This window comes from Lepisosteus oculatus, chromosome 2 (assembly GCF_040954835.1).
Source record: "Lepisosteus oculatus isolate fLepOcu1 chromosome 2, fLepOcu1.hap2, whole genome shotgun sequence".
Lineage (NCBI taxonomy): Eukaryota > Metazoa > Chordata > Actinopteri > Semionotiformes > Lepisosteidae > Lepisosteus > Lepisosteus oculatus.
In genome coordinates, this window is record NC_090697.1 from 43,026,237 (window position 1) to 43,054,014 (window position 27,778).

Below are 27,778 nucleotides of genomic sequence, written 5' to 3' on the forward strand. Positions count from 1 at the left end.
TTAACTAGAGAATTAAAGGCTAATGCTATTAATAATGATTAAAAGGGCATGTAAATGAATATTCTGAAATGAATATTATTGGGTAAAACACAGTATATGACCATACAACAAGTAGTTATTACTATCAGGAGTGTTTGTTCCTTAACATGTGCACTAAAGCTGTCCAGCACAGCCATGCTGTGGTACTGTACATTTCAGTACTATCTGATCTCTGTGTGGCCAAGGTGACATAGTATCTCATAAGAATATTTGGTTCCTGAGACTTTCTGGGGGAGTGTCTACAGAGGATAATAACTGTCTATGGTCCATGCTTGCCAGCAGTCTTTTTTCAGAAGAGAAAGACAGAATTGGAAAGGCTTCAGCTGCACAGTCTTCAAATCTGCAAGAGGTCCTTCACTGTTGTCAATACAAGTGATGGTGCCACCACCCGCTTTTGCAGGGCACAACAGCACATTGGCAGGGCAAAGGCAAGGGACATGCCAGGATTTCTAGATAAAGGTAGAGAATATATATAAAGGGATGCTATTTTAAAACTGTATACAATCTATTAAGGATTTGTTTAGAATATTGTGTTGTAATTATGGTCATCACAATAGAGAACAGATATACTGTAGCTGCTTTGGAATCAGTCCAGAGTATAATAATACATTCCAGGGGTTCAGTGAAAGTTCTACACTGACAGGCTGAAGGATTATAGAAGGATTCAAAATCCTCAAATTCACGTCAACACAGCAGATGTCTACAGAATGAACAGTGAAACACGACCCAGAAGACACAAAAGGAAACCTCATGGAAGTGTATTTAAAATCGAGAACAGGAGGCTCTTCTTTACCCCAAGGGTTGTGGGAGTATGGAACAAGCTACCCAGTCATGTTGTTGAAGTACCCAGGTTTCTTTTAATAAATAGCTGGACGAGCTCTGTGGAAAAATTAACTATCTAAAGGCTAAGAAGCCAAATAGCCTGCTCTCATTTTAACCAAATGTTCTCTATTTGTAACCTAAATTGATTTGATGATTTTAATGGAACTCTTGCACTGGAAACAACAATGTTTATTTACTCATAGCATATCAAATATTAAGAATTAAACTGATTATGTAGTATAATACATTTCTAACATATAAAACTTTAGTAATTTAAATGGTAGAGATTTATTTCTTTTCTTGCATGATATACATTTGCTGTTAATTGTTTATAAGGAGAAAATGGTAGACATTTTGTTTGAATGATTGGGAGTGTCTTTCTGAAGTCAAAATAATTGTTTTGGTGTGTTTTTGCATCAGAGCAAGTCCTGTATTGTTGAACAATTTCCTTCAGGACACAAAGGTCGGTTTTCCTGAAAGGGATGTTCATTATTCAGCAGGAAAGGAGGGTGGCCGACTTGTAGTGATTAATGTTCCTGTCAGGCTCCTTTAGGCGACAAATACAGCTCACCAACTTACTCAGCTTTTGATTTAAATCTAAATGTTATATTTCAGAATGAAGTGGTGCCATCTCTTGTTGGAGACCTGAAATTGTCACCATTTTTGTAACACGGATGAATCACAAGTAGCCTGTAACAGAAGGTGAAATCACCCTTTACAAACCTGGATTACACTGAATTCTGTTGCAGCAGGGGAGACGGTATTTTGGTGGGGCAGAATTCTGCATTGTCTGGGAGACAATTGTTGTACTGTTGCCATTACATAGCTGTGGCTGAATCCCAGGAGGGGCAAAGCTGCATTCCTCACAAAGTAATTATTTATGGATGTTAACTGTTACTTGCGAGATAATTACTTTAGCTTTAGTATGAGGTGCATTTGGTCACATCTCTTTCTCCCATATGTACAGTACAGAAATATATGAGTCTCTGAATATCCTTGTGAGCACAGTTTACTCACTTATCATGAAAGAGCCATCCCTCCAAACTGAGCAGCCAGGTAAGGAAGAAACTGGAGAGAAATACCACTCTGAGACCAATGATAACTTTGAAAGAGCAAGAGAGATCAGTAGCTGAGATGAGAGGAAATGTGCATCAGTCAACAATGAAAAGGTTTATTCCATGCTGAAAAGAGAAGAAAGAAAACAAGAAAACTCACACCTGAAGAAGGCTTCACAGCCAAAATGTGTTTTTTTTCTTCTCTTTTCAGCATGGAATAAACCTATTACTTGTTCCTTTGCAGCCTATGCATGGTGACACAGCCACCCACCTGAACTACATCAGTCAACAATACCCTGGTCATCCCACAAAGTGGGTCTGTAAGGCAGAGTGGCACACCCATTTCAAATCCCATAGATAGTTTGCCATAAAGCATTTAAAGTGATACTGCAAGCATGTGGAGAAAGGTTTTATGTTCAAGAGATACAAAACTGGAACTGATTTGTGCAAATGCATAACACTGCATCTGGCACAAAAACAATACAGTGCCTCACCCTGTCAACCCCATCCCTACATCCCTACCAGCTTAGTGGCTGCAGCATCATGCTGTAGGGATGCTCCTCCTTAGCAGGGAAGAGAAAGCTTGCCTGAATAAAAAGGAGAAATACATAAAATAGAGTACAGGCAAATAGTAGTGGAGAACCTACTTAAGTCTGCTACCTACTCACAAATCACATTCACCTTTCAGTACGACAATGATCCAAAACTGTACTAGTGTGGCATAAAACTAAGAAAGTGAATGTCCTTGAGTGACCCAAGCAAAGTCCTGACTTACATCTTATTAACAATCTTTGGAAAGAGTTGAAACCTGTATTGTGCATCCATTATTATAACTGAAGGTTCTGTGTCAGCCTGCAGAGTCAAGCATAATTCTATCAGGCTCAGTCTGAGTCTTCAGATGAATGTGAAGCCCGATCCTACAGTTGACAATCATAGTCTTTAGCAACGGGTCATGCTTTTGCATGGGTAGTAGAATTCACAGCCATTCACAGCCACAGTCATAGTCAGTCTTCTTTCCAACATCACTAATATTCCACTTCTGAGTTCAGTTGTCTGGCTACACACCATGCCAAGAGATTTTGGCATTTTGTTCATTTTGTTCCTCCCATTCAAGGGTATCAATGCCACTGTGCATCAGTGCATACATTTACTGTATTTACAGTATACCATCTCCTTTGGCCGTACTTTTTTGAAAATTCAAACACTGTAATGAGTATATTTCTTAGCGTTTTTAGTGTAGTTATTAAATAAAAGTTTAGAATCTTTAAACTCTGTGGTTTGATCAACACTTTTTGTTATCCATTTGGAATATACTGTATTATGGTGTCCTTTGATATGGAACATTGACTTTTAAACTTGATCTTTCGTAAACAATTCACAAGACCTTTCCCAGTCTTGATTCAGGTGTTAAAATTCATTTAAGGACATGAGAAATTATATCCAGAAAGACTACATCAGGAAGAAGAAGGAAATGCAAGCAGTGCTGTTTTGGGATTAAATTCAGATGTATTTGCTTTTCATAAAAGGGATAAACTACCTAATCAGTCCGTACAACTTTCATTTGGATTGTTCAAAAGTGTAGATTGAGAAAGCTCTTGCTTCAGTTAACTGCTAACAATGGAAGAAGGGACATAATCTAGATCATTTGGTTACTAGAAGCTACTGTAATTAATACAAGGCTCTCATCCACTCATTTCATGACAGAAGTCAGGGAATTAAATAAAAAAAAATGGTTAGAAAACTTGTTCCAGCCTCCACAGACCTTTGTATAAAAAAATTCTCCCATTCTCTGTTTTAAATTTGCTTTCCTGTAGTTTCCTCTTGAGGTTTTTGATTTGTGTTTCACTGTTGATTTTAGTAAAGTTTGTTGGGTTGACAAATTTTAGTGGCTTTGTGGATTTTTAATACTCGAATTAATTGAATCAGTTTGAATTAATTGAATAGTCCGCTCTGCTGAACGTTAAAAATATGTCATGCTTTTAGCCTATCAGAGACAGACCTTGCTTTAAGGAATTATGTGGTTGCTCTTGGTTATATAGTGATTTTAAAGCATCAATAGTTTTCCTGTAATTTTGCAACTGAAACCATACACAATGAGGTTTAGCTAGCGAACCGTGCAATTTTAACATTGTATTCCTCAATTTAAACTCTTCAGGAAGGGCTGAATGACTTCCTCTCATGCACAATCTTTCAGATATGCCTACTTTGAGACATTTGTCAAATTTGCAATGGCAACCTTTTGCATAAGTAACAAAAACAAATCTCAACACATTGTTACAAATGGGAAACATATAATACAGTAAACTGAGAGAATATACAGGCATAGCATGTCTAGAAACCAATATAAAATTAAATGCAGTTAAGGTACTGCTTCTTCTACACACTCAAAAACAACAAATGTCACAGTGCTAAATACTGTACTTGGTCATGCTTTTTCAGTCTCTTAATGTTTTGTTTTCCTGTCTTGAGGCAGTTGACGATGTATGCAGAAAGTTCCCACGCCACTCAGAAAAAAAATGAAATCTTTCCCTTTTAAGTAATGAAGATAGAAAGTTAAAAACAAGCCAAAAAACAGTGGTACAAATATAGAAGAAAGAATTCTCCAAAAGGACACAGTATATCTAATAAGGGTAAGCTTTAAAATAAATAATAAACACAGCAGGAGAGCAGGAGTTAGCATTAAAACATATGTAATTTAGTAGTTTATTTCTAAAAACAAAAGAGATTCACTTTTCTCAGATTAATTCAAAATTCATATAATATAAAAAGGAAAAAATAATTTATGAAAATATGAGGATGTTGTATTAATACCATGATCTACATTCTGGGAGTACATTTTACTACAAAATTTAATAGCCTATCCGCATTTAATTATATTTATAATAAACTATATATCATATACAATACATAGTGCAGCTCAGAAACCTTAGACAATTTGCATTGTTCGATTTTTTTTCTTCTTTATGCTGGAATACAATTCTATGGCAAACTTTCTTAGGTTTCGTGAAGTTTCATTTTGTTTTAGACTAAATTATTCTATTAATCTTATTCTATGGATCTATTTCTTGTAATGCAAAAAGTAACTTTTTAGCTTTATGGATGCACAGCATACTGTACAAAGGAACACATAAGCTTAAAGACTAACAACACCCCATGAGTCATTGATTCACAAATGTTACTATAAACCTTCATATTGTCAGATCCTTTTTGAAGATACTGGTGATGGTTGTTGTGAGTTAAATATTGCCTAATGTAATATTGCTTATCAGCTTGGTTTATTCTCATGTAAACAAAGCTGTTTAAAAAGGTTTAAATAGAGGCTTTGAAGTAAATTGTTGATGGTGGTAATACACATAATAGTTTTACAGATGCATTCCTGAAAGACGCCACGTAACTCTAAACACGTAAATTAAAGCTTATTTCCTATAAGAATGTACTGTATGTAAAAAGGGATGCGCTCCATTTCCATAACCAGCAGATTGAACTCCTAAATAAAAACAAGTCTACGTATTTATAGAACTAAGTTCTTTATGCGGGTGAACTAAAAGTAATTTAAATCAGACATTTGTAATTGTTAAACAAATTAATGTAAATTGTAACGGGAAGACCGCTGGTTGTGGCGCAGAGACGCATCTGAACTGCGCAGTTTAATTTTGATCATTTTACTGAGCCTTTTAAAAACAGTTTATTTTAAAGGCTGTTCATTAAAAAAACAAATATTTATTCCTTATTTATGTTTTTGGCTGATTATTTCTTGTAGGCTGTTTTGCTTAATCCTTTTGTTTATTGAGTATTAACAATGTTGCTTTTTAAAAATTAACACGTTTTATTTACAAATTATTTGTCAAGTTGTCAAGTTTTTTCATACAGTAGCTACATTGTTTTACAGTTTTTTTTATCTTGTTTTAATTTTTTAAGATAAAAATATAAGGCGGATAGTATCGCAAATTATACTTATTTAGCACAGAACGTTTTAGATAATGGGATGAAGAGTGATGCAATTCATTCCCGAAGGCAACTGGTACTGTCTGTATGCACAGTTTATATTGTCTTGAAAACTCTTTCAGGCTGCCTGTTGGTGGTGAATTATTGTGTCCTAAATTATGAAGTTATACATAGATATTCTTGGGGTGCATTAAACACAAATGTGCAAATTAAGATTGTGTAAATAGAGAACTACCTGTAGAGTAAACCATATTGAAACTCCTTATTGTATTTAAGATGTCTAAGACCATCACACAGTTGTCTTGTTTACACTAGTGGATATTGAAATAAAAACGTATTAAAGTAAAATTTTATAGGGAGCTACTGTATTATTCAAACCTTAATATGAAAGCAGGAAATAATAAAATATATTGAAACATTGGTGATTTTCATATTAACAAAACCAATATAAAAGAGGGAGTTAGAAACAAGACACCATGCAGGCATAACTGCAAGATAAGCCTGAAATAAATTGTTTTCAATTAAATGTGTGATATTTACATTTACCTGAATTTAGACAAATATTCTTTAAGAATATTTACTATACCTGTTACGGATTCAGCTGGCACTAATTAAACTCCCATTAATTAATCACCATACCACACCCCTTCCTTCACTACTAAAATCCTCCTTTCGCTTCGTTCCACGCTCAGTATTTGGAAACATTCCACCTCAACAACCTGTTGATAACTTTCTCAGCTGACTTTGTTAACCTCGACCTTGCTACGCCCACTCGACCTTCGTTCTAGTCCTCTGGATTTGTTTGCCTTGGTATATCTCTTGTGTTACCTGCATTGGGTCCTGAAGATATCCCTAGCATTACCTTTTCGGAAATGTTATTACATCCATAAAAAGCGTTCTAATGTTTTTTTTTTTAGTTTCCAAGAGCCGTTAAATCTGGCTCTGAACTTACTATTTTTAAGTTTCCTAGTATCTCACTTTTTTGAAGTTTTGGAGAAAATGATTGCAAGAGGATATAGGCTCATACATACATACAGTATGTGCACGTCATTAAATCAATGGGATATTTTTTCCAGGTTCACTGGGAATAGCAGATATGATGGTACAAAATCTCAAACTGGAATAGAATTTCACCTTTTAACATGATAACAACCTGAAGCACACAGCCAACAGCTACACTGAAGTGGCTAAAGAGAAAAAATTTAAACATCCTTGAATGGACCAGTCAGGCCCTTATATAAATCAGTTAAGAATTTGTGGCAGGACATGTAGACATGTCCAGGAACACTCCCCAAGAAACTTGACGGAGCGTGAATAGTTCTTTAAAGAAGAATAGTCAAATATGTCCAACTCTGGGTGTGTGAATTGGTAGAAACCTACAACAGACTCACAACTGTAATTGCAGCCAAAAGTCCTTCCACCAATTATTAATTCAGAGTGATGGAGATGTATCTAATTATGATAATTCAGTTTTGTATTTTTAATATACATATTTCCCCAATAAAAACAGTTTTCCCCTTAGAAATGTGCAGAAAGGTGTGCAGGTAGGAGGAAAAAAATCCTCATTTAAATGTGTGAAACTCTTTTAGAGGTACTGACACGATAAAATGTGAAAAAGTTCAAGGAGGTGGAAACTTTCTATGGCACCATATATCTTTTAGCCCTAAAACAACTGTAAGGGGTGACTAAAAGAAAGAAGCATTCCAATGTTATTTACAGACCAAACAATATTTATTAAAAATGATGTCTGCATATCGAGGAACCTTTCATACTGGATAATTTGAATAGAGGCTTTCTTAAAACCTGACATCTAACAGGTGTCATACAAACAATTATACAGTTTAAAGTTATATATTGTTCTTCAGTGTAGTTCTAATGTAATAATAATCAAGCCAAAATGTACACAAAACAAAGAAATATATATTAACAATGATAATATGTTTTTAGCCTGAGGATTCCATAATACAGGAAATCAGAATTTCCTAAAATAAAGAAGAAAGCAAGCACTCTAGTAACAATTCTCAGAATGTGGACCTCTGTTCAGCTTTCATATTACCTCGACAAAATGTTGGTCTTAGTCTCATTAGAAAAAGGAGCTCTCCCACCTCTCTGGTTCCAGTTCCCTCTCTTCTGCTGATCCTTCTTGTATTTATGCTGTGGTCCATTCCTATGGGGCAACCTTAATGATCTCTCTAGGATTGGCCCTGTCACGGTTGAATGTTTATTCCTTAATGTAGTGTTTCATGATTTACAGCAAGTTTAATTAACCTCAGAAAATTATTTGGAATACTCTTTGATCATCTGTGTCTTCCGCTATGTTTGCTTGCTTCCTAGGGCAAGGACGGCTAGGTATATAACGGTAGATAATACTTTTTGTTCCAAACTTTCTAAGTAAGATAATCCATCTGGGAAGTGCAAGCTTTGTTGAACTTTTCTGCCCTCCTAATCACAGCTAAATGAAAAAAACTACCTTGATGATCAACTGATAATTCCATTATTTTGAGTTGGAAAAATAATTATGTGATTTACAAATAAATAGCACAGATCTCATTCTGAACATCCACAGTTACAAATCAGTCTAAAATACTGCAAGTAAAGGACTGATTAATTTGTCTAAATACTGCTATAAATTAACCTCTGTGCTTTTGTTTTCAAATCCATTGTGTTTCTCAAAGATGGGCTGCTTTTGATGAAAAAAACATTTTGTAAACTTAAAAACATATTTTAATGGGCATTTATTGCTCAATAAAAAAAAACAAAGATGAAAAATGTCAATATAATGTCAGAAATCAATTTACAGGTAAAGATTATCACTACAAAGTCATTATTACTATAAGTAGATTATCAGTACCTGGTCATTTTGATTCCTGGAATGAGGAGGGCTGACTCGCCTAATATGGCAGGGTGCCATTGGGCTGAATGTCATGCTGTTAAATGATTTGGCCTACTATTCAGCAAAGGTCAGTGATGTATGACTTTCCCATCGTTGATGATTCCATTCCATCTTTGAAAGGGAATAAAGTGGTCTACTACTCTCCTGCAAAGATACAGGAATACACAATTCTTTATGGAGTTACAAAGGGGGCAAAATTCACTACCACACATACAATCACCACTCACAGATTTCAGCATTTTCAACACTTCACATTCACAGAGTTTTGTTCCTTCTCCTGCACCAGAAATACTGTTCCCCTCAGGATGGTTTATCCAGAGTAAAACTATGTAGTAATTTTAAATTCAATTTAAAATAAATTAAAATTTAAATGCATTTTTTAGAGAGCTGTATTCTGACTTTAAAACTACTTTCACCCACAAGATTCAGTCTCAAAGGCCCAAATTCAAATCCTTGGTCTTATTAGAATGAATTAGGTCAGTTGTATGTTCAAGGCCACATCCTCTCTACCATCTGACCAGTGTTATCTAACACACCAGTTGGATGGCCTTCAGCTTAGAGCCAGTTCTGGCATATTGAATAACTTTGCATCTACTATTTCTGTCTGTCTCCAGATACCTAAAGATCTACTTAGTACTTAACATTGAACTACTGTAAGTACTTTAATGTTAAGTACTAAGTACTGAACTAAGGACTTGAACATAGAGAAAACGAAAGAGCTAATAGTGGACTTTCGGAGACACAGGCCACACACTCACAGCCCACTCAGTAATGATGGAACGGAAGTGGAAACCAGCTTTAGGTTTTTGGGAATTCACATCTCTAAAGATCTAACCTGGACTGTGAACACTGACTCTATCATGAAGAAGGCTCAGCAGCGCCTTTATTTCTTGAGGTGCCTCAAGCGATGAGGGATGCCAATACATGTGTTGGTGAACTTCTACCGCTGCACTATCGAGAGCGTCCTCACCAACTGGATCACCGTGTGGTATGGCAACACCTCTTCGCGAGAAAAAAAGGCACTGCAGAGAATGGTCAATATGGCCCAGAAGATCATCGGCTGCAGTCTCACCGAGATTAAACAGCTCTATGAGGACCGTTGCCGTGGTAGAATTCTGGCCATCACAGAGGACAGTCACCACCCTGGGCATGAGCTCTTCACCCCACTGCCCTCAGGCAAGAGATATAAGAGCATACGGACACTTACCACTAGATTCTTCAATAGCTTCTATCCACAAGCAGTGAGACTGGCGAACACATTTAGCCATCCCCCTCGGACCACACCTACACCATCACCATCTACCTCATTGTAATTTGTTTATTGTACGTCTCCAGTCATTGTTTACACGTCTGTATTGTTTACATTCAAACTGTCTGCATGTTTACTTGCACATTGTCTATTGTTTGTTTGTACATTGTCTTGATGCACTGTTTGCACTTTGTTTTGTTTTTTACACTTGTTTTACAAACGAGAGACTTTCTGTAAGTAAGAATTCCATTGTACCAGTACCAGTTACATATGGCAATAAAGTTCAAGTTCAAGTTCAACAGAAGACGACATGAGTTTTAGTGCTATTCAAAGTGAATTATCATGTGAAACACACAAATATTTCCTTTAAGAAATTAAACAAGGGTTATACCAATTCAAATCTTTTTTTTAAATGATGTTTGACCTTTTGAAAATATATCACCATAAAGTTTACTATTATTAATATATTGGGTGAGATTTTTATTAATTTCCTTATTATATATGGTTGTAGTATTTAAATAACTGAATTTAAGTATATATTAAATGGCTGCAGTTGTAAAATTATTAATCTCCTTCATCATGCTGTCCACTTTACATTCCACGATATACTATACACTGGGTGTTGTTGAATGTCCTTGAATAAACCTGGTCTATTGGTGCCTTACAATCCTACCCTCTGAAGCGCATCAGAGAGGCTTGAATATAAATCTTTCAGAAACCACATGGATCCAGATCAGGTGACATGGGTGCATACCAGGGCTCCTGTTCAGATGATCTCAAGTGTCAAAGACGGTCACAGCTAGTGCAAGCTAAAACCACAAATGTCAAATTCCCAACAGATCAACAGATATTTCTTTTCTGAAACAGCAGAAATTCCCCTTGAGAGAAGCTTTTTTTCACGATTGTTCCTTCCCTCTTTGTGATGTTACAGTATCTTAAAAAAACAGCTATTTGATTGGATTCGGAGATATTATATGCATTTATAAGAAATTACATGTGACTTCCCCTTTTAGGTTTTGTTTAAAAAATGGTGCTCCTCACGTCCTCTCCTTTATACCTATTATTTGGAATTATTTGAAATAATCACATGGTTAAAAACACAGCTTATTTTTTCTGAATTCATTCCTCCACTTCAAGTGAATTTTGTTTAATGATTAATGAATTCCAAAGGATATCAAAGAAATGTATAAGATACTCAACCTTCTTTTTTTAGAAAAAAAGAGCAAAAGAAATTATTTCCTTGTCCTTGGAAGTGTTAAAGTTCTTGCTTGGTCAGGAACTCCAATGACTGTAGAGTAATGAAAAAATGCTTGTTAACCCCTAGGATGATCTGTTTTCTAGTATATTTTAGACCAGGGGTGGGGAACCTTTTTTCTGCCAAGGGCCATTTGGATATTTTTAACATCATTCACGGGACATACAAAATTATCAATTTAAAAATTAGCCTGCTATATTTGGTCAAACATTTAATTAACTCACCCCTAATGTGATGGCTGGAACTGCTTCTCTTGGTGAGGCGTGTGATGTTAGCTGGTATTGATGATGTTGCTACTCGGAACTGCTTTTCCAGGTTTACGTCGGTCAGTCTGGAGTGCAGTCGACTCTTTGTGATGGTAAGTTTTGAAAAGAACTCCTCGCAGCAGTAAGTTGTTCCGAACAGAGATGCATATTTCAATGCATGTCTCCTCAAAGTGGGAAATTCATCATTGCTTATGTAATGTTTATAGAACTCAAGCAGTGGGAGGTTGTTGTACCTAGCTTTCAGCTCATCATCGCTTTGCAGCTGAATGATTTCATGTTGTAGGTTATCAGGCACATCAGCTGGTTCCACATTGAAAAGTGTAGCAAAGATGTTCAATTCCATTTGTTTACTTTTCACGTCCTTGAATCTTTCATTAAATGCCTCAATTAGTTTCGCACATTCACCAGCATATTCAAGTGTCGTAGAAGGCTTTTGTCCTTCCAGTGTGGGGAAATGCACCGTGTTATTCCTTTTGAGTTGCACTTTCCACTGCCTTAATTTAGCTTCAAATTATTTCATGTTTGAAAGCAGGGAGCTGAGAAGCTGGTTGGGGCCCTGCAGGTTGACGTTCAGCTCTGAGAGGTACTTGGTAATGTCCACCATGACCGCTAGATCACACAGACACTTGCTATCATTGAGTTCCCTGACAGGTTTTCCCTTTATCTCCATGAACTGCTTGACTTCATCCCGCAGTTCGTAAAACCTCACGAGCATGTTCCCACGACTCAGCCACTTTACAGTGATAAACAAGATCACTGTACTCAGAGTCAAGATCATTCAGTAACTCCTTAAACTGGCAGCTGTTAAATCGTCTGCATTTGACAAAATTTATGCATGACACTACTGTTGACATTACATTGTTGAGCTGCAACGACTGTGCACAGAGACTTTCTTGGTGTATGATGCAGTGGTATATAATTAAATCACTTGGATCAAGACTGAGACGATTCAGTTCTTTCTTGACAAATGCAATTAACCCTTTTTGCGAGCCAACCATGGCTGGAGCTCCATCTGTAGTAAGGCCACTTAACTTTTCAAATGTTTGCTCAAGTTTTTTCATTGATAAAACAAGTCTCTCAAACAAGTCCTCACCTCTTGTCGCGCCATGCATGGCTTCCAGTGACAGCAGTTCCTCTCGCGTGTCAAACTCTGCAGTTATCCCATGCAAACGAAAACGGCCAGTTCAGCAGTATTTGTTATGTCTGTTGTCTTGTCACAGGCCAGAGAGAAAAATTGGAAATCTCCTGCAGAATCCTTCAGTGTTTTTTCAATATCTTGTGCTAAGTCAGTAATCAGATCTGAGAAGGGTCTCCGAGACAAACTAACACTCTGAAACTATTTTACTTTGTCTGGTGCTAACAACTCCGCAGCAGCCACCATGCACTCTTTCACAAACGCTCCCTCTACATGAGGCCTCAGCTTCTTTGCGATTAGCTCGCTCACTACATAACTCGTTTTAATAACGTTGTCTCTGTCACAACTAGGCCTAGTGAAAGCGGCTTGTTGTGATTCCAAACTCCGCTGAAGAGCATTGATTTTGGCCTCCCAATTCATTGAGTTTAGCATGTTTTGAGCTGTAATGATGCTCCATATTGGCTTTTTTCATTACTGCTAACGCATCGCCAGAAACTAGGCACACAGGTTTGCCTTTGACTTCAACAAAATAATAATCATTTGTCCATTTCTTTTGGAAAATCGACACTCTGCAGCAACTTTTCTTTTCTTTGTAGTAGCCATTTGTAGGACTTAAGTTTTAATAACTATCCAGTGTGTGTGTCGCCAGCGACGCGATTATTTTGCTTTGATCTCTGTTCTAATCCTGCATCTTGGATTTGGAACATATCTAACATACGTATCATCGACTCTTGAGGTCTTTTCTGTGTACTGTAATTTCCTTAATCTTCATCTGAGATTCAGTTTTTGTGAGGATTGTTGATCGTGGACGTGTGGATAAAGGTTGGATTGGAGTTATTGTCTGTGTCGACAAAGAAGTCGTCAATGCGGTTGCCTTGGCAGGGCCAGACCAAATGATTTCGCGGGCCGGACGTTCCCCACCCCTGTTTTAGACCAACAACCTACTGAAATATTAATAAAAGATTAAGACAGCTTGAAGAAATCTATAAAATAAATATATTATTATATAATCGGGGTTGTTTAATTGAGAACATTTTCCAACAATACATGTCCTTGTATGAATATATAGATGAACCCTAAGTATCTGTTTGCACCTACTTGAACAGCAAAAATTTCAAACAGACTTTTCCTCTTACTGATTATCAGTTGTTTGCTGATATGATTAATGAATTGTGGCCCATTTGTACTTATAGAACTGCTCAATATCTTAACAAAACATTTAGAACATTTTCATAGAGCGATAACAGAGATATCATAGAGATAATCAAACAGCCACAGCAGGTGGCTTATTTTCTCTGCCTTGTGCAAATGCCTGAACTGTTTCTTTCGCTGACAGGTCTGTAACGAACAGTTCTTTCTGGACCCTATGGGGACGACACAGTCCGACGGAGTGGGGGAACACTGGGGAAACGTCATGCAGGAAAACGGGGCTGAAGACAGGGGGGCGTGTCCAAGGTGCGCTGGTGCACGGGGGGAGGTGTGGCCGAGGCGAACAATCCGAGAGTAGTCCTTAGGGAAAATCCAAAACGCAAGGGTAAGTCCAAAACCAGGAGATCCATCAGAGCAAGAATTAAAAAACCACGAAGGCCGGGTCGGAACCGGCGGACGGGGAACAGGAACGGGAACCGAGATTAAAACCTTAACGGGACCAGGCGCTTCCAGGTCCCGGACTCGCACGATATGGAAATCAGATGCAGAGCCCGGATGAACGTCAGCGCCTGGCTTTTAAGGTGGGCTGGGAATAGGGAGCAGGTGCATAGAATGAAGTCCCACGTGAACGGGCTGGAGCACCCTTAAGGAGGGGGAACTATAATCGTGACAAGGTCTTCCATAGTGCAAACGGTCACAGCTGACGATGGGTCTATTATAGAGTATAATTAGGACAAAGAGGTTTATCAATTGGGTAACAAGTAAACAAGGATGCAGTTTTAGCAGGCCTTTCCTAGTGGTCAGTAACTTTGCAATTTGGTCTTTACCATACAGGTTAGTGGAAACACATCATGCCACATTCAAAAAGGTTTTTAAAAGACCTCAGAAAGAGTAGTCGATGTTCACCAGTTAGTGAACCATTTCCACACATTTAGAGCTCCATTCAGTCTCTGTCAGGAAGTTAGACTCGTTAAGGGTTATGGCTAGGCCAGGGAAAAGGGATAATATCTGCAGTGGGTTAGAGGGTAGAAGAACAGCACTGGTCTATTCATCCCTCAGCCACAGTTTCACAATTCCCCACAGCTTCACTTTTACACGTTTACAGCAAGAAGGGTGCAGAGATCCCTGTGTTAAAGGGGTTTATGTAAGTGCAGTACTGTATGTCCTCCACACCACCCAAACAGATCAGGGAGGTCTGGGAGGTCCACAGTCTCTTAATTGTGCTAAGGTTTCACTTATTTCACATACACTGCTTCTTCATTATTCATTTTTTGTACCTCATACACCATTGTGTCTCAAGAAACATTGTGGCAAAAATAAATGTTGTGGTAAGAAAATGTGATTCTCATAATTATATTCAGGGTTCATAACCTTTTAACCTTTTCTCCAGCATTGTTTGTTGTGATAACTAAAATATGTGCAATCAAAAAGGACTTTGTCTCCAAGCCTCCCACAGTTACAAAAAAAGTATTATGAACTGAAGAATACTGTCAGAGGTTAAGAACGTTGGCCTACATCACAGTATAATTTCCACAGAATGCAAGACATGAAAAATTATTAATTCCATGAAAATAAAAAGAATGGAATCAAATGTCCTTATCTAATGAAAATAGACTGCCATTCTGGCATTAGCTTTCATGGAATGCTTCATGTTCCATATATTAAAATGTTTTAATTCATCTTAGTTTCCTGGATTTTGATTATATTCAAGACATTTGCCTCATTGGAGTCTTAGATTATACTCCAAATGCTTTCATCATGGAATGTTATTTTAAAGATTGTACAACACACTAGTAAGAACTCATTTAGAATATTGTAACGCATACGGCCGACAGGCACTGTGTAAGAGCCGGCTTACCAGAACGGTGACGTCACTGCCCTTCCCTGTAATAGCAAGACCACAGCCGATAGACTAGAGAGAGATCTCTCTTTAGCGCACCAAGATGGGGCCCTGTTGAGTGATGCCAGAGTCCTGGGTTCGAGCCCCCGACGGTGCAGGGGCGACCTGATGCGGCAAGGGCGCCCACCTGAACCTTGAAGTGTTACAATATTATGTGTTGGTCATCATGGAACAATTGATTTTACGCTCTGAGAGAAGACTCAGGGGACCTGATTTAAGTTTTCATGGTCCTCAGAGACATTGATAAATTGGGTTCCCAAATGTAAGTCAGACAGATACAAACATTCCTTTGTTCCACTATCCATTAAAGCTGTCAACGCAAATGTTAAGGATAAACACAATTTGAATCTTACAACCCACTTGAGTGCAATATGTTTTGTGATGTGTTGTAAATGTTACATGTTGTTATGTGTTGTACTGTACATGGGCAATAGAACGATGTGCAATGTTTTCTTATTTTTTGTAATAGTATAATGTTCAATGTTTTTCTTCTCTTCTTTTTTTTCTGTTTTGCATTCTATTTAAATGTACAGAAGTGCTGGGTGTCCATAAAAAAAAACCCTCAGGGGACAATTAAATCTTATCTTAATTGCAATCAGAAGCAAATATACAACTTTAATGGACATTTTATTTTAATATTTCTTTGCAACAGCATATCCCCTGATATTTTTAATACAGGAAAGAAGGCATAACCATAAGACATCATTTAGACTTTTGTATTTGTTTAGATAAGGCCTGGTTGGGGAAGTGCTTCCACCTTTCACTTCCTTCCTTAAGACTGTGCCAGTCCTGACTCACGTTCCCCTATGGCATTAGATATTGAGTGAGACATTTTCCTGTTACACCTTGTTACACCCTAGTGCAAACAAAGCCCCCTCAACAAATCTGTCCTAACTTCCTTAACAATAATCCTGTTATCAACGTTTGATTCCAAACTAAAAAGCCATCATAAAGGCCACTCTCTCCAAAAACACTAGACTTATTTTTCTAGACTCTTCTGCATTTGTAAATCACAAAGAAATATCATGCTCTCTGGAAAATGATGAAGACAACTTTCCTTGTGCTGACACAAGATATGTTTGCAGTGCATATCTCAACGTGGGTGTCCCAGAAAATTAAAGGCTTGGCTTTTACAGTATTGTCCACGGTCCACTTTTTCAGATGAAAGGAAAAGGATCATGTTTAACTTTCTCTGTAGTCAAGAGTGTCTCTCCATGAGTAAGTCTCAAATGAATGCAGGGCGTCTCTCCTGCAACTACTTACAAGGGCTTCTTTCCTGCTGTCCAACCCTTCAGGAAAGACAGATCCTAAATTTAAACTTCAATTTCAAAGTCAGTAAGCAGCAGTGGATTAATTTACAGTACTTAATGGAAAAACCAATTTGGACACAATCAAAAAAGCAAGTTAAAAATATTTGCTATATAAGGTTATGTATATTTTTACAGTATTGCACAAAGGATTGGAGTCACTACAGTATGTGTGGAGAGACTGAGGAAAAGAGCAATGTTATTTATTTTGTCTTCACTATAATTCCTAGATGCATCTCCTTTCTATTACATGATATATATTGATAGCAAAATTATGACAGAAGTCCAATTTTTTTCAAAGAAATCCATGTAGCTGGAAAGATGTGTACAGTATGTTGTTGGATACTTCAATGTAGGGTTATTTCATATTCATCTATTGGCTTCTCTGATCACAGATACTTTATTTTTCTAATTTGTAAAACATTTACAAAAACAGCATTTACAGAGACTTGAACAATATGAGAGGTACTTCATTCCGATCCCTAGATTGCTAATATTTTTGCACTGGAAAACGGCTATTTTTTTAATGCATTACAGACTTTTAAGGAGCCTAAGCCAAAACTGTCCTCCTCATTCTAAAAAAGTGGTACATCTGGGGATACTACGTCTACATTGCCAAGATATAAATTATCTTGGTTTTAAATTGTATAAGTTTATAATAAGGAGAGTATTATTTGTGATCAGAGAAAACAACATATTTAAAAAAGGAAGTAGATAGATGATGTATCAGGTAAACCATCTATCTTGTACAAGTTTTCTATTGCAATCAGGAAAACATATTTAAAAATGCCACTGCTACATTTAAACTTCAATATCTGCAGAACATTGTAAACATTATCAGTAATAATAATTAGTGTATCAGGTCAAGAATGTAAAGACAATAGTGAATCAAGGAAGACACTGTGAAGAACAATTAATACCCTCTCTCTCTGTTAAGGATGTTTCCAAACTTTTGTATTGTATTTACTGTATGTTCAGTACACCCTCTCAAAACTGCTAATTTATTAAGCTTCATAAAAAAACCTTTACTTCACTTGGGAGTAAACTTGTGATTTACTGTACAGTTATGCACATGAGATTCCCAGTTTGCCCTGGAAATTAAAACCAGAAAGGGAGTGAGGCATAAGGACCGTGACATCTCCTTTTTTCCTGGGCTGTCAGTCCCTGCCAGAAATCAAAGATCGATATGTTTACATGAGTTCCTAAGTGGTGTCTTTTCAATACAGCTCTTCTTGTACATTCAGAATTCTACTGAAAAATACTTGTAATACGAGGCATAACATGAGAAGGGTTAAACTGTGCAAAATTAAAAATGTAATTAAATACATTCGTCCCTCTTGGACATCAGATCCACGTATGTATTTAAACAATCCATTAATAGGTGGTTTAATAAATTATGAAATAATACTGAAAGAACAATGAATGATTCAATGAAGAACAATGAATGAATTAACTGGCAAAACTTTCTACACCACTTTTAACAGATCAGGATTAATGCCTCTGAAATATTCTAAATGAACTATGATTTTCATATGAACTATATTCATAATAATTAACTATGAATATAGATTATCTATGATTTATTAGGAATAGGGCATTAAGGCTGAGATCAGTTAAGCTTCCTAGGAGGTGGGGTAGGGGATTAAAAAGACTAAATCTTATAAAGATTAATCAGCCTGTATATAAATCTACAAGTAAAATATTTGGTGCATAAAAGCTCTCTAAATAAATCACCAAGTGTCCATTTTGTCCTTTGTTATGCCTCATGTGAATCTTCATTCTTCTGTCTTTTGGGTATTTTTTTGTGTCACCCATTAGATAGCTGGTGTTTTTCTGCCTATAAAACAAGGACAAACAAAACAATATAAACTACATCCTGTGTTTTTATAAGGAAGGGCTACATATAATTTCAATTGCAGGAAAGGTTTGAACAGACTTCTCATCTGAGACCTATTCTCTTTAAACACATTGCTTCCACACAGGTCAAAAAGTATAAAAAAATACTTCTGTATTTATGTGCTGATTATAGGGATGTTGTACTGGCCTCTTTATGCAGCTCTTCAACTCACATTTGTGTACTTTCTTAGGGTTAAATGATTGCAATATGACTATTGGTCTTATGTGTTTTCTTGACTTCCCCGCTGGCTGACTAACTTCCCATTTGTTTCTTGCCAAACAAAATACAGATGAGATGGTTTGATAGCACTTAGGCACATCATTAAAAATATATACATATATTTGTTGTCCTATTCAGAAATGTCACTTCCAAGTCATGGACAATTAATACTGTGCAATATAAAAAGAATCAATTAATCTATATAGAGAAATCTAGTATTAAACCTCCATCACTCTCTAAATAAAATAAAGGTATGGGTGTGTTTGTACACAAGGAAGACAGACCAACAAATCTCTTGACTGACCTCTCGACATTCCCTGCTCAGGAAAGGATTCTAATGGTGAAATTTTGGACTTCATATCAAGTTATTGTATTGCCATTTCTGTAATAAAATTACAATAAACGTACTTGTAAATATTTTAAAAGGCACAGCAGAGATTTGTTTCATTCAAACCTGGCGTTACATTATCTGCATTCATGCTCTGCATTTCATTGTTATTGGCATAGGCTTCCTCAACGACAGTCAGCTCAGCAAGGAGATGACTTTGGTCACTTCTGTTAGATTTTATTTCAATTCTTAAAATAGAACAATGCATCCTAGAGCAGTTCCCAATCCTGTTCCTGGTGACACACAAACCTGGTGGGTTTTGTTTCAGCTGAGCCCTCAGTTACACAATCAAACCCTTCACTGACTTAATACTAATATAATAACATTTAAACTGTTTAGTCCAAGTCTTAAACATGATGGGGTTTTAACTGTTATGTTATGTGAAAGAAGCACCAAAGGAATGCTGTTGATAGGCCAGGGGTTCCTGATCGAGATGATGGTCCGGGGACTGTTTTTGGCTCGGATGATGGCCCTGTCAATAACATGGGTGGGGGACCCACAATGTAGGTGCTTGTCATGCTCTGCATATCTGAATCTACTCCTTCAAACATGTTCAGGCCTGTAACGTGGGTGCTTCTCATTTGTTCAGAGCTGCATGCACGTTCTGCTCGGTTCTGGCGAAACTGTAGCGACTTAACTCGAAATCTGTGTCAGTGATTTGGGGATTCTCTTTGGGGATGATTTCCAATCAGTACTGTCATTTCCTGACCCAGGTGAGTTACAGCTAAAGTATTGAAGATGTTACTGCTTTATACTTGTTGGTTTGTTTCTGCATTATAAGAATTTCACCAATCCACTGAAATGGTTTGATTTAGTAAAATGTGGGGTAGAGAGTAGTAAACTCGTACCACTTCTTTATACATAAAAGCTCCCTGGCTGAACACTGCACCGCATGTATCTTTTCAAGCATCGATGCCCTTGCTGCTTACATAACTGTTGCAGTATTTCCCCCCTGGATCATACCTTGTAAGTGTGTGTGTGGGGGGTGTGTAACAGCACTCATCTCCAATCAGCACTGTCATTTCCTCTGCCTGGAGACCTAAACCAAAGTATTAAACATGCTGCCCTTTAAATTCATTGGCTCGTATTGTCAATATTGAAATTTCACCAAACAACTGAATAATATCATATGGTGGTAGAATTTCATGTATTTAATACTCCTGGAATTTAGGTATAAGCACTGAATTATTTGGTTTATTTTTTTCCCCCATTGGATCTGTTTTGGACTTCACTCTCCATATCATTCTACATACATGTTTGAAAAGTCAGATGATTCTACAGTTTTCTTGCATATCAATAACGAAATCCTTTTAATCTTGAGTCACAAATTAATCTACATATTCATTTTTTCATTCATTTTGGGTTTAACATTGAGCATTTTCAAGTTCTTCTTTCAGGTTTAATACTTCTTCCTCTTGTGATGTAACTTGTTCCTCTGTATTTTGCATGTCTTGCCATATACTGTATTATCTTCAAAAATCACTATACTAGTTTAACTTTATTGCATCACACATTGTCTCACAACAGGAAAACATTCAAAAGCATTCATAAACATTTACCAAAGTTTTTTATTTAGGTAAACGTAACTCATCTTTTTCTGCCTCAGCTGTGTTTTGTTATAAGATTTGGGTCTGTAAGAAGTTGAGCTTTTCACATAAAGTGTTATTAGTCTTAGTAAGGAACTGATTTTATACACTAAATCCCCCCTTCTATGCATTTAAACATTTGTATATTATTTATTTAAACTCAGGTATCTCCTCACCTGAAAAAGAAACCTTCTGCTCCAGCATACTACACAGTATGAGATTTCTTATTCTTCTTGTTCATTTGTTTCAATCATTTTAGCAAATTGCGAGTCATACATATCCATTTCCTCTCTCTCTCTTATTTCAGAAGTATTTCTACACACATTTAAAGTCTTACTAAGACATGCACATAATTTAGCCAAGGACCTAAGCCAGGTAGTCAGCTTCAACAACATGGCTGGGTAGTTTGTTCCAGACACTCCTAACCATTTGGGTAAAAGATCTCCTATTCTTGATTTTAAATGAACTTCCATGTATTTTTGTCTGTGTCCTCTGGTTTGTTTTTCACTGTTTATTATGAGGAGCGCTGGATTGTCTTTTGTCAAAGCTTTGGAAACTTTTGAATACTTGTGTCACTTCCCCTTATAGTCTTTGTTCAAGACTTGAAGGATTTGGTTTCCTCAGCCTCTCAGTGTAGACCATTGCCTTAATTCCCAGAATGTATCTGATTTCTCTTCTATGGACTGATTAAAAGCAGAAATATATTTACTATAATGTTGTGACATTCAAGTATCAATTTACTAATGTGCTCTTGAGCAAGAAAAGTATTTACAAAAAGACAAAACATACAACAAAAATAAGCAAATGTACAGTAGTTTCACCTAAGAATTGTCCTAACACAGTAGCAGTTTCAGCAAAAGGCCTTCAATTACTCAGGCTGTGTAGAAGCACACAATGATCTAGACAAGATCAAGACAAGACTAACTTGCTAAAACATAAGTGCCAGGTAAAATTTGCAGGTAAAAATATGCTCCTTTTGATGAACTGATTCAGGGGTTTGTAAGCCAACACACAATCGTAGAACAAACAAACACAACACTGAGGATCCCACAACAGGAAAGGCACAATGCAAACAACTGATACATATATTAAATTAACAATTCTTATTTACAATTAATGCAAAGCTAGATATAAACAAATTAAATTATTTTTCCTGCAATGAAAAGTAAATAATGAATTTATGAGATTAACAGAGATCATGCGACCGCCCTTCTCATTGATGTAAATGCAAGAAATGAAATACCGTATATATTTCATTAGACATAACATTGATTTTCATGTAAAATCATCCATCCATTCATTTTCTAACCACTTCATCCTATTCAGGGTTGTGTCAAGCAAGAGACACAAGGCAGGATACACCATGGATGGGACGCCAATCCATCACAAGGCAGACAGACACAAACATACACACACACCAGGTCCAAGTTTCCCAGAAGCCAATTAACCTACTAGTATGTTTTTGGACTGTGGGAGGAAACCCATGTGATCATGGGGAGAACATACAAACTCCACACAGATAACACCCCAGGTCCCAAACCGAACCCAGGGCCCCAGTGCTGTGAAGTAGCAATGCTAACTATTGCGCCACCCTTATGCAATGTCACTCATAAACAAATCCTTTATGAACATCTCAGTGGTATGGAACATGTTTTATTTTTTAAAAGGAAATAGCAATGTTTACACAGGTGTAATAATGAAGGATTTTGACTTAACCAGATGGATTGCTTCTCTTTCTGTTGTTAACTAATGAAAAGTCATGCAGAGGACATTAATTTCTGTTTACCGTTATATTTTTATTCAAAATTCTTTGTACACTGTGCCATTGAAATTTCAAATATTGCAGTCAGAGAAAAGTAAACATTAACTCAAGATACAATATCTGATTTTCCTTTCTGGAGGTTAAAGAAAAATATTACTGTGCCACATGTAGGCAGACCTTTTTATTATTATAAAAAACAAAAGCCATAATCGGACAACATTCCACAATTCTGATGCACAGGATATCCACTCTAAACAAATATGATTTACAGTATATTCATAACAACATGCTAGAACAGATAAAGAAACACTAAAAGTCCAGTAACAGTTTACAAGATTTCAAAGGTTTTCAAAGCTTTTTACTAACAAGTTTGTCATTCCTACGCCTGTGTTATACAGCACAGTATGTTGCAAGATTTTCATTTTCAGGACACAAGAACATCCAAGTAACTGTGGCAAAAAAAGGAAGGCTGTTGAGCACATTTGGGTGCAAGTAAAGAACTCAGAGAAACTGCTTCAACAACATACTATAGTTGGGCAGTTTGTTTCAAACCCCCGACCCCACAAGCCTTTATGTGAAAATTATTCCCCATGTTTCCAGTATTACAGTAAATGTGTTTCACCTGGTTTTCCTACAGTAAGTATCCCCAGTCCCTTCCTTCACTAATCCTGAAATAGCTCCCTGAGTTGCTGTTGTCAGCTCCTTTCTAATTTTGAAATACAAGATGGGTGGCACTGATCCTGAGAAAGTAAAATGGGAAAGATTTGGGTGTTAATCTGGAATCTTAAATGTCCCTATTTAGACAATGTGGTGAAGCTATAAGAAAACCCAAAAATATCTTGGTTACAGATGAATGTATGTAGCACTCTTCTTTATGTACTATTGCGAAAAAATACATCTTCTTCCACTACTTTTCTTTGACTTTTTTAACATGGAAAAATCTTTGTTTTCAGCCCATGAACAATACAACGTTCTATCTCCTCATCTTATTTCTTGCAGCTTACTGTATTTTATCAAATTCCTGATCTTCAGAACAGACCACAGTTCAGGGGCAGCTGAAGCATGAATACGAACCAGATCAATATTAGCAGTACTGTACCTCATGACAATATGGGTGAAATAAATATATTCAGCTCTGGAAATTGTACTGTGATTATCCAGTCTGTGTGAGGAAGAATGGAGCATATTCTTCCCACATGAATCCTGTATTCACTTTTCTCCAAACATTCTTATTCCCGGTTGTATACTGGGCAAACTGCTTCTATGAACTTTTGAACTTGTCTAGTCTGAAGCAAACTTGTTTTTTAACTCTGAGATTCATGTGCATACGTTTTAGCCATAACGTTTCTGAAATGCTTGTTCCTTCAGGTTTCATTTCCTGTACTTGTTTCTATTTTTTTCTAGTGCTGTTATTCTTTTCTGAATGCAGCCTATCCACTAATATTCTGATTGACTCAGGCACTCTCTGTAAGCTGGACTGCAGTGTTCAGGATGCCAAGAAAACATCTCCAACAGCTCTTAAAATGTGGAGCTGCAGGATACAGAGGGCAACTGGCCCGAAAGGAGAAGCATGGATGAAACCCAGCCTTAGAAGTGAGAGACAAGGTCAAGCAGTGGTCACGTTTATTTTAACTGTGTCCCAGGTTCTAATTGTATAGGAAAACTAGATCAAAGGCACAAGTCAGACACTTGTCACCTGGTACACCGCAAACTCGCCAGACACACTGAGTATTAACGCCTGAAACATCCAATCTGTCAGCATAAAAAAAGGCTCTAATGCAGGTCCAAAGCACTGATGGCACTAATAAAGGCACTGAGAGAATCACAGTCAACAAGAGTGCCAGGGCACTAGACATTAAAGACATTTAATTGCCAGCAACTACTGCTGCATGCAGTATTGTTATGCATTTGATAAATAAACTTTGATTGATTGACTTCAGTGCCAAGTATGTACTAACATGAAAGTATGAAAAGCAATTGCAAAAGAAACCTAAGGGTGGGATCATTGAGACTCAACAGGGAACTGAAGCCCTGAGGCATTGATGCATAATAAGGCCCTAAACACCAAGAGTGTGAAGGTTGAGCTCTGCAAGACTCTAGGCCCTGGGACAAGTGGCAGCTGTCATGCCCTCTGCAGCCAGAGGGCGCTCCTTCTTTGTCCTGTCCCTAGTTTCCGGTCTGCTGTCCTTCCTGTCCCTCTCTTTCCCTTGGGCTATATATTTCCGGGTCTTGCTCTCTGTCCTCGCTCAGCATTGACGTTCGGATGTCCTGAGACCCGCCTAGCACCAGGGCGCCCCACGTCCGCTCCCTGAGGGCATAGGTTTCTATACGGCATTCCTGAACTCTTTGCACTAATGAGCCCAGGCCTTTTTCCCGTCTCGCCGCTACGCATATGGGTCTTTTTCCGCTCTCCTACTCCCCACGGTTAGTCCCTTTGGATGTCCGTGACAGCATCAAGGAAAGCCATAAAGAGTAAGAAGGCCCTGCTCACTGGAGGAGAGTACAAGATGCCTTGGATCCATAATATTATGCAGATACACAGTAGATAACAGTAGATAAATATGCTGATAAATATTACACTGTAGAAGTCTTTAATTGAGGTAATGTGGAGGGTTTTTGTTTTATTAAGGTATTAATGTGTTATATAATGTATATTGGGATTTCTGAAGTATTTATGTGGAATGTGTTCAAAACTAAAGTTTTGAAAAAAAAGAGATTTGCTAAATATATAAGCAAACTATAGTTAATATACTGTATGAGAGAATTGCTGTTTGCTTGTCAGTATACTGTCATCCTGGCTAAATTCCACTTTAAGCACAACCTGCTCTCTAAATTTCTACCACAATCAGACTGTTGAAGTAATAACTCTTCTCTGTCGATCTATGGGACAGTTAGTCATAATGGACTTTGGTGGTAGATGAAGTGAGTCCCCTCTTATACAGTATGTAAAGTGTTATGGATTCCTCTGGGATGAAAATGCTATACAAATATAAATAATTCTAATTAATTAAAGCCAATGTAAGTATTGTTCTTTTTAGGATCAGATGTTTTATTTGATTACATTTTGAAAGAAAATACAATTAGAAGAAACAGAACATACTATTTAGCCAACCCACACAAAAATCCCACCCCTGCCCTCTTCCCCATAAGTGGTAGTTTCTACTCCTAAAGTGTGATTAGGAGTGATCTGTGCATGTTTTATTGAGCTTGAAAAGCTCAACTTTCCGTGATGGCCTAAGAAATCTTAGACTGAGACGGTCTTCCCCATCTGACATTTATTTATCTAGTTTAATAATAACACAATTAATCAAATATAATAACATAACTTATTCTATCTTGTTAGAAATCACGGCTGTGAACTTAAAGGTATTAACTTAGATGACCCACCTGCATAATGCTCATAGTACAAAACAGTAGTATTAAGTGGAAGGTTTGAGAATAGTTTTCTATTAAATAACCATTTTTTCTTTTCTATTTTATTCAAAATAAATATTAGTTTTGTTGCAAAACTAATTACTTAAACATAGCCTTTTATTTTTATTAGATTTGCAGGTGATTTTAACAATCACTGTTGACAATGATGCCAAATATATTTTAGTCATAGGCTGCAAAAAGTAACTGTAATTAAAAAATAAATATAAGAGCAGCAAGAGTTTTCAAAATGTGAATATTATATTCAGCGCATCAAAATTACACCTAAAAATAATTATATTGCTACAGTAAGTACTCAATGTTCTGATGCATTTGCATCATACAAAAAACAGGAAAACAATTTAATTAGCAATTTTTGTAAAATGATTCTTTAAATGTAATCCTCTAATGTTTTTAGTCATCTGGTAGCAATGACCTTCCCAATTTTCATCATGACTTAGACTCAAGTTTATTAAGCAAGTATACAGTATCTTTCTGTATACTGAACTGCAGATAAAGCAGATGTAGATAAGTGTACCCAGCCTTGAAAGCAGGAAAGGCTTGTGCCTGCCAATACTGCAGTCTGACAAAGTCTGATATTTGGCTTCCTGGTGGTTATATACAGAGCTATGGGTCTGAATATGACCCCATTCCTCTGTGTTAACATTTGCTGTTAAACCATGGGGCCTGGGCAGGTTTGAAGTAACTATCATTCACAGTCTTGTTTCATGCTCTATATTCATTGTACTGTATGTGTTCTCCTATTGTTGTCTGTGTACTTATCATTCAGTCCTGTTTGTCAGCCTTGATTCAAGCTCTCATTCTTGCTGTGGGCTGGCTTTCCCCTGCCCACGGGTCACCAGAATCACTTTCACTTTGATTAGTTGCCAGAGAGTCTGCACACTGGATACCACAGATTGTGACCTTTGTATAATTTCCAAAAACAAGCTTCTGCTTATCTGTGTGAACTTCTTAAGCCTTGTGTGTTGGGCAGCTTAAAAGGAAACTGAAAGTCTTTCATATATGCTAACAAAAACATTTCATTAGACAATAGTAAAGCTTGAATATAGTTGAAAATGATTACCTAATAGCACTATAGTAGTGGCCATCCAAAAAAGGACAGAGACTGGAAAACTGATGTCTGATAAATGGTTCTCAATAAAATGTCTTGCATTGTGTTTTTATCTTCTGAGCTAGTGTTGCAAATTTTCTTCTTTTCTGGCTAGCAATGGTTCAATGTAAACCAAATTTGTTGTGTTTTTCTCTAGAATATTATTTATATTGTTGTAGTCACCATGCTGTGGTAAAGATACAGTTAACCAGTGAGTCAAAATAATCCCTGAAAAAAGTTATGCAAAAAAAATATTAAAGATAAAGATATTTAACCTCGGATAAAATAAAAACAAAACATACATACACAATGACATTCAGGTATTTATTTTAACTGAAAAGGGCTGACCCTTAGCCTAATAACTACATTAAAATTTTGATTGGAGAGCC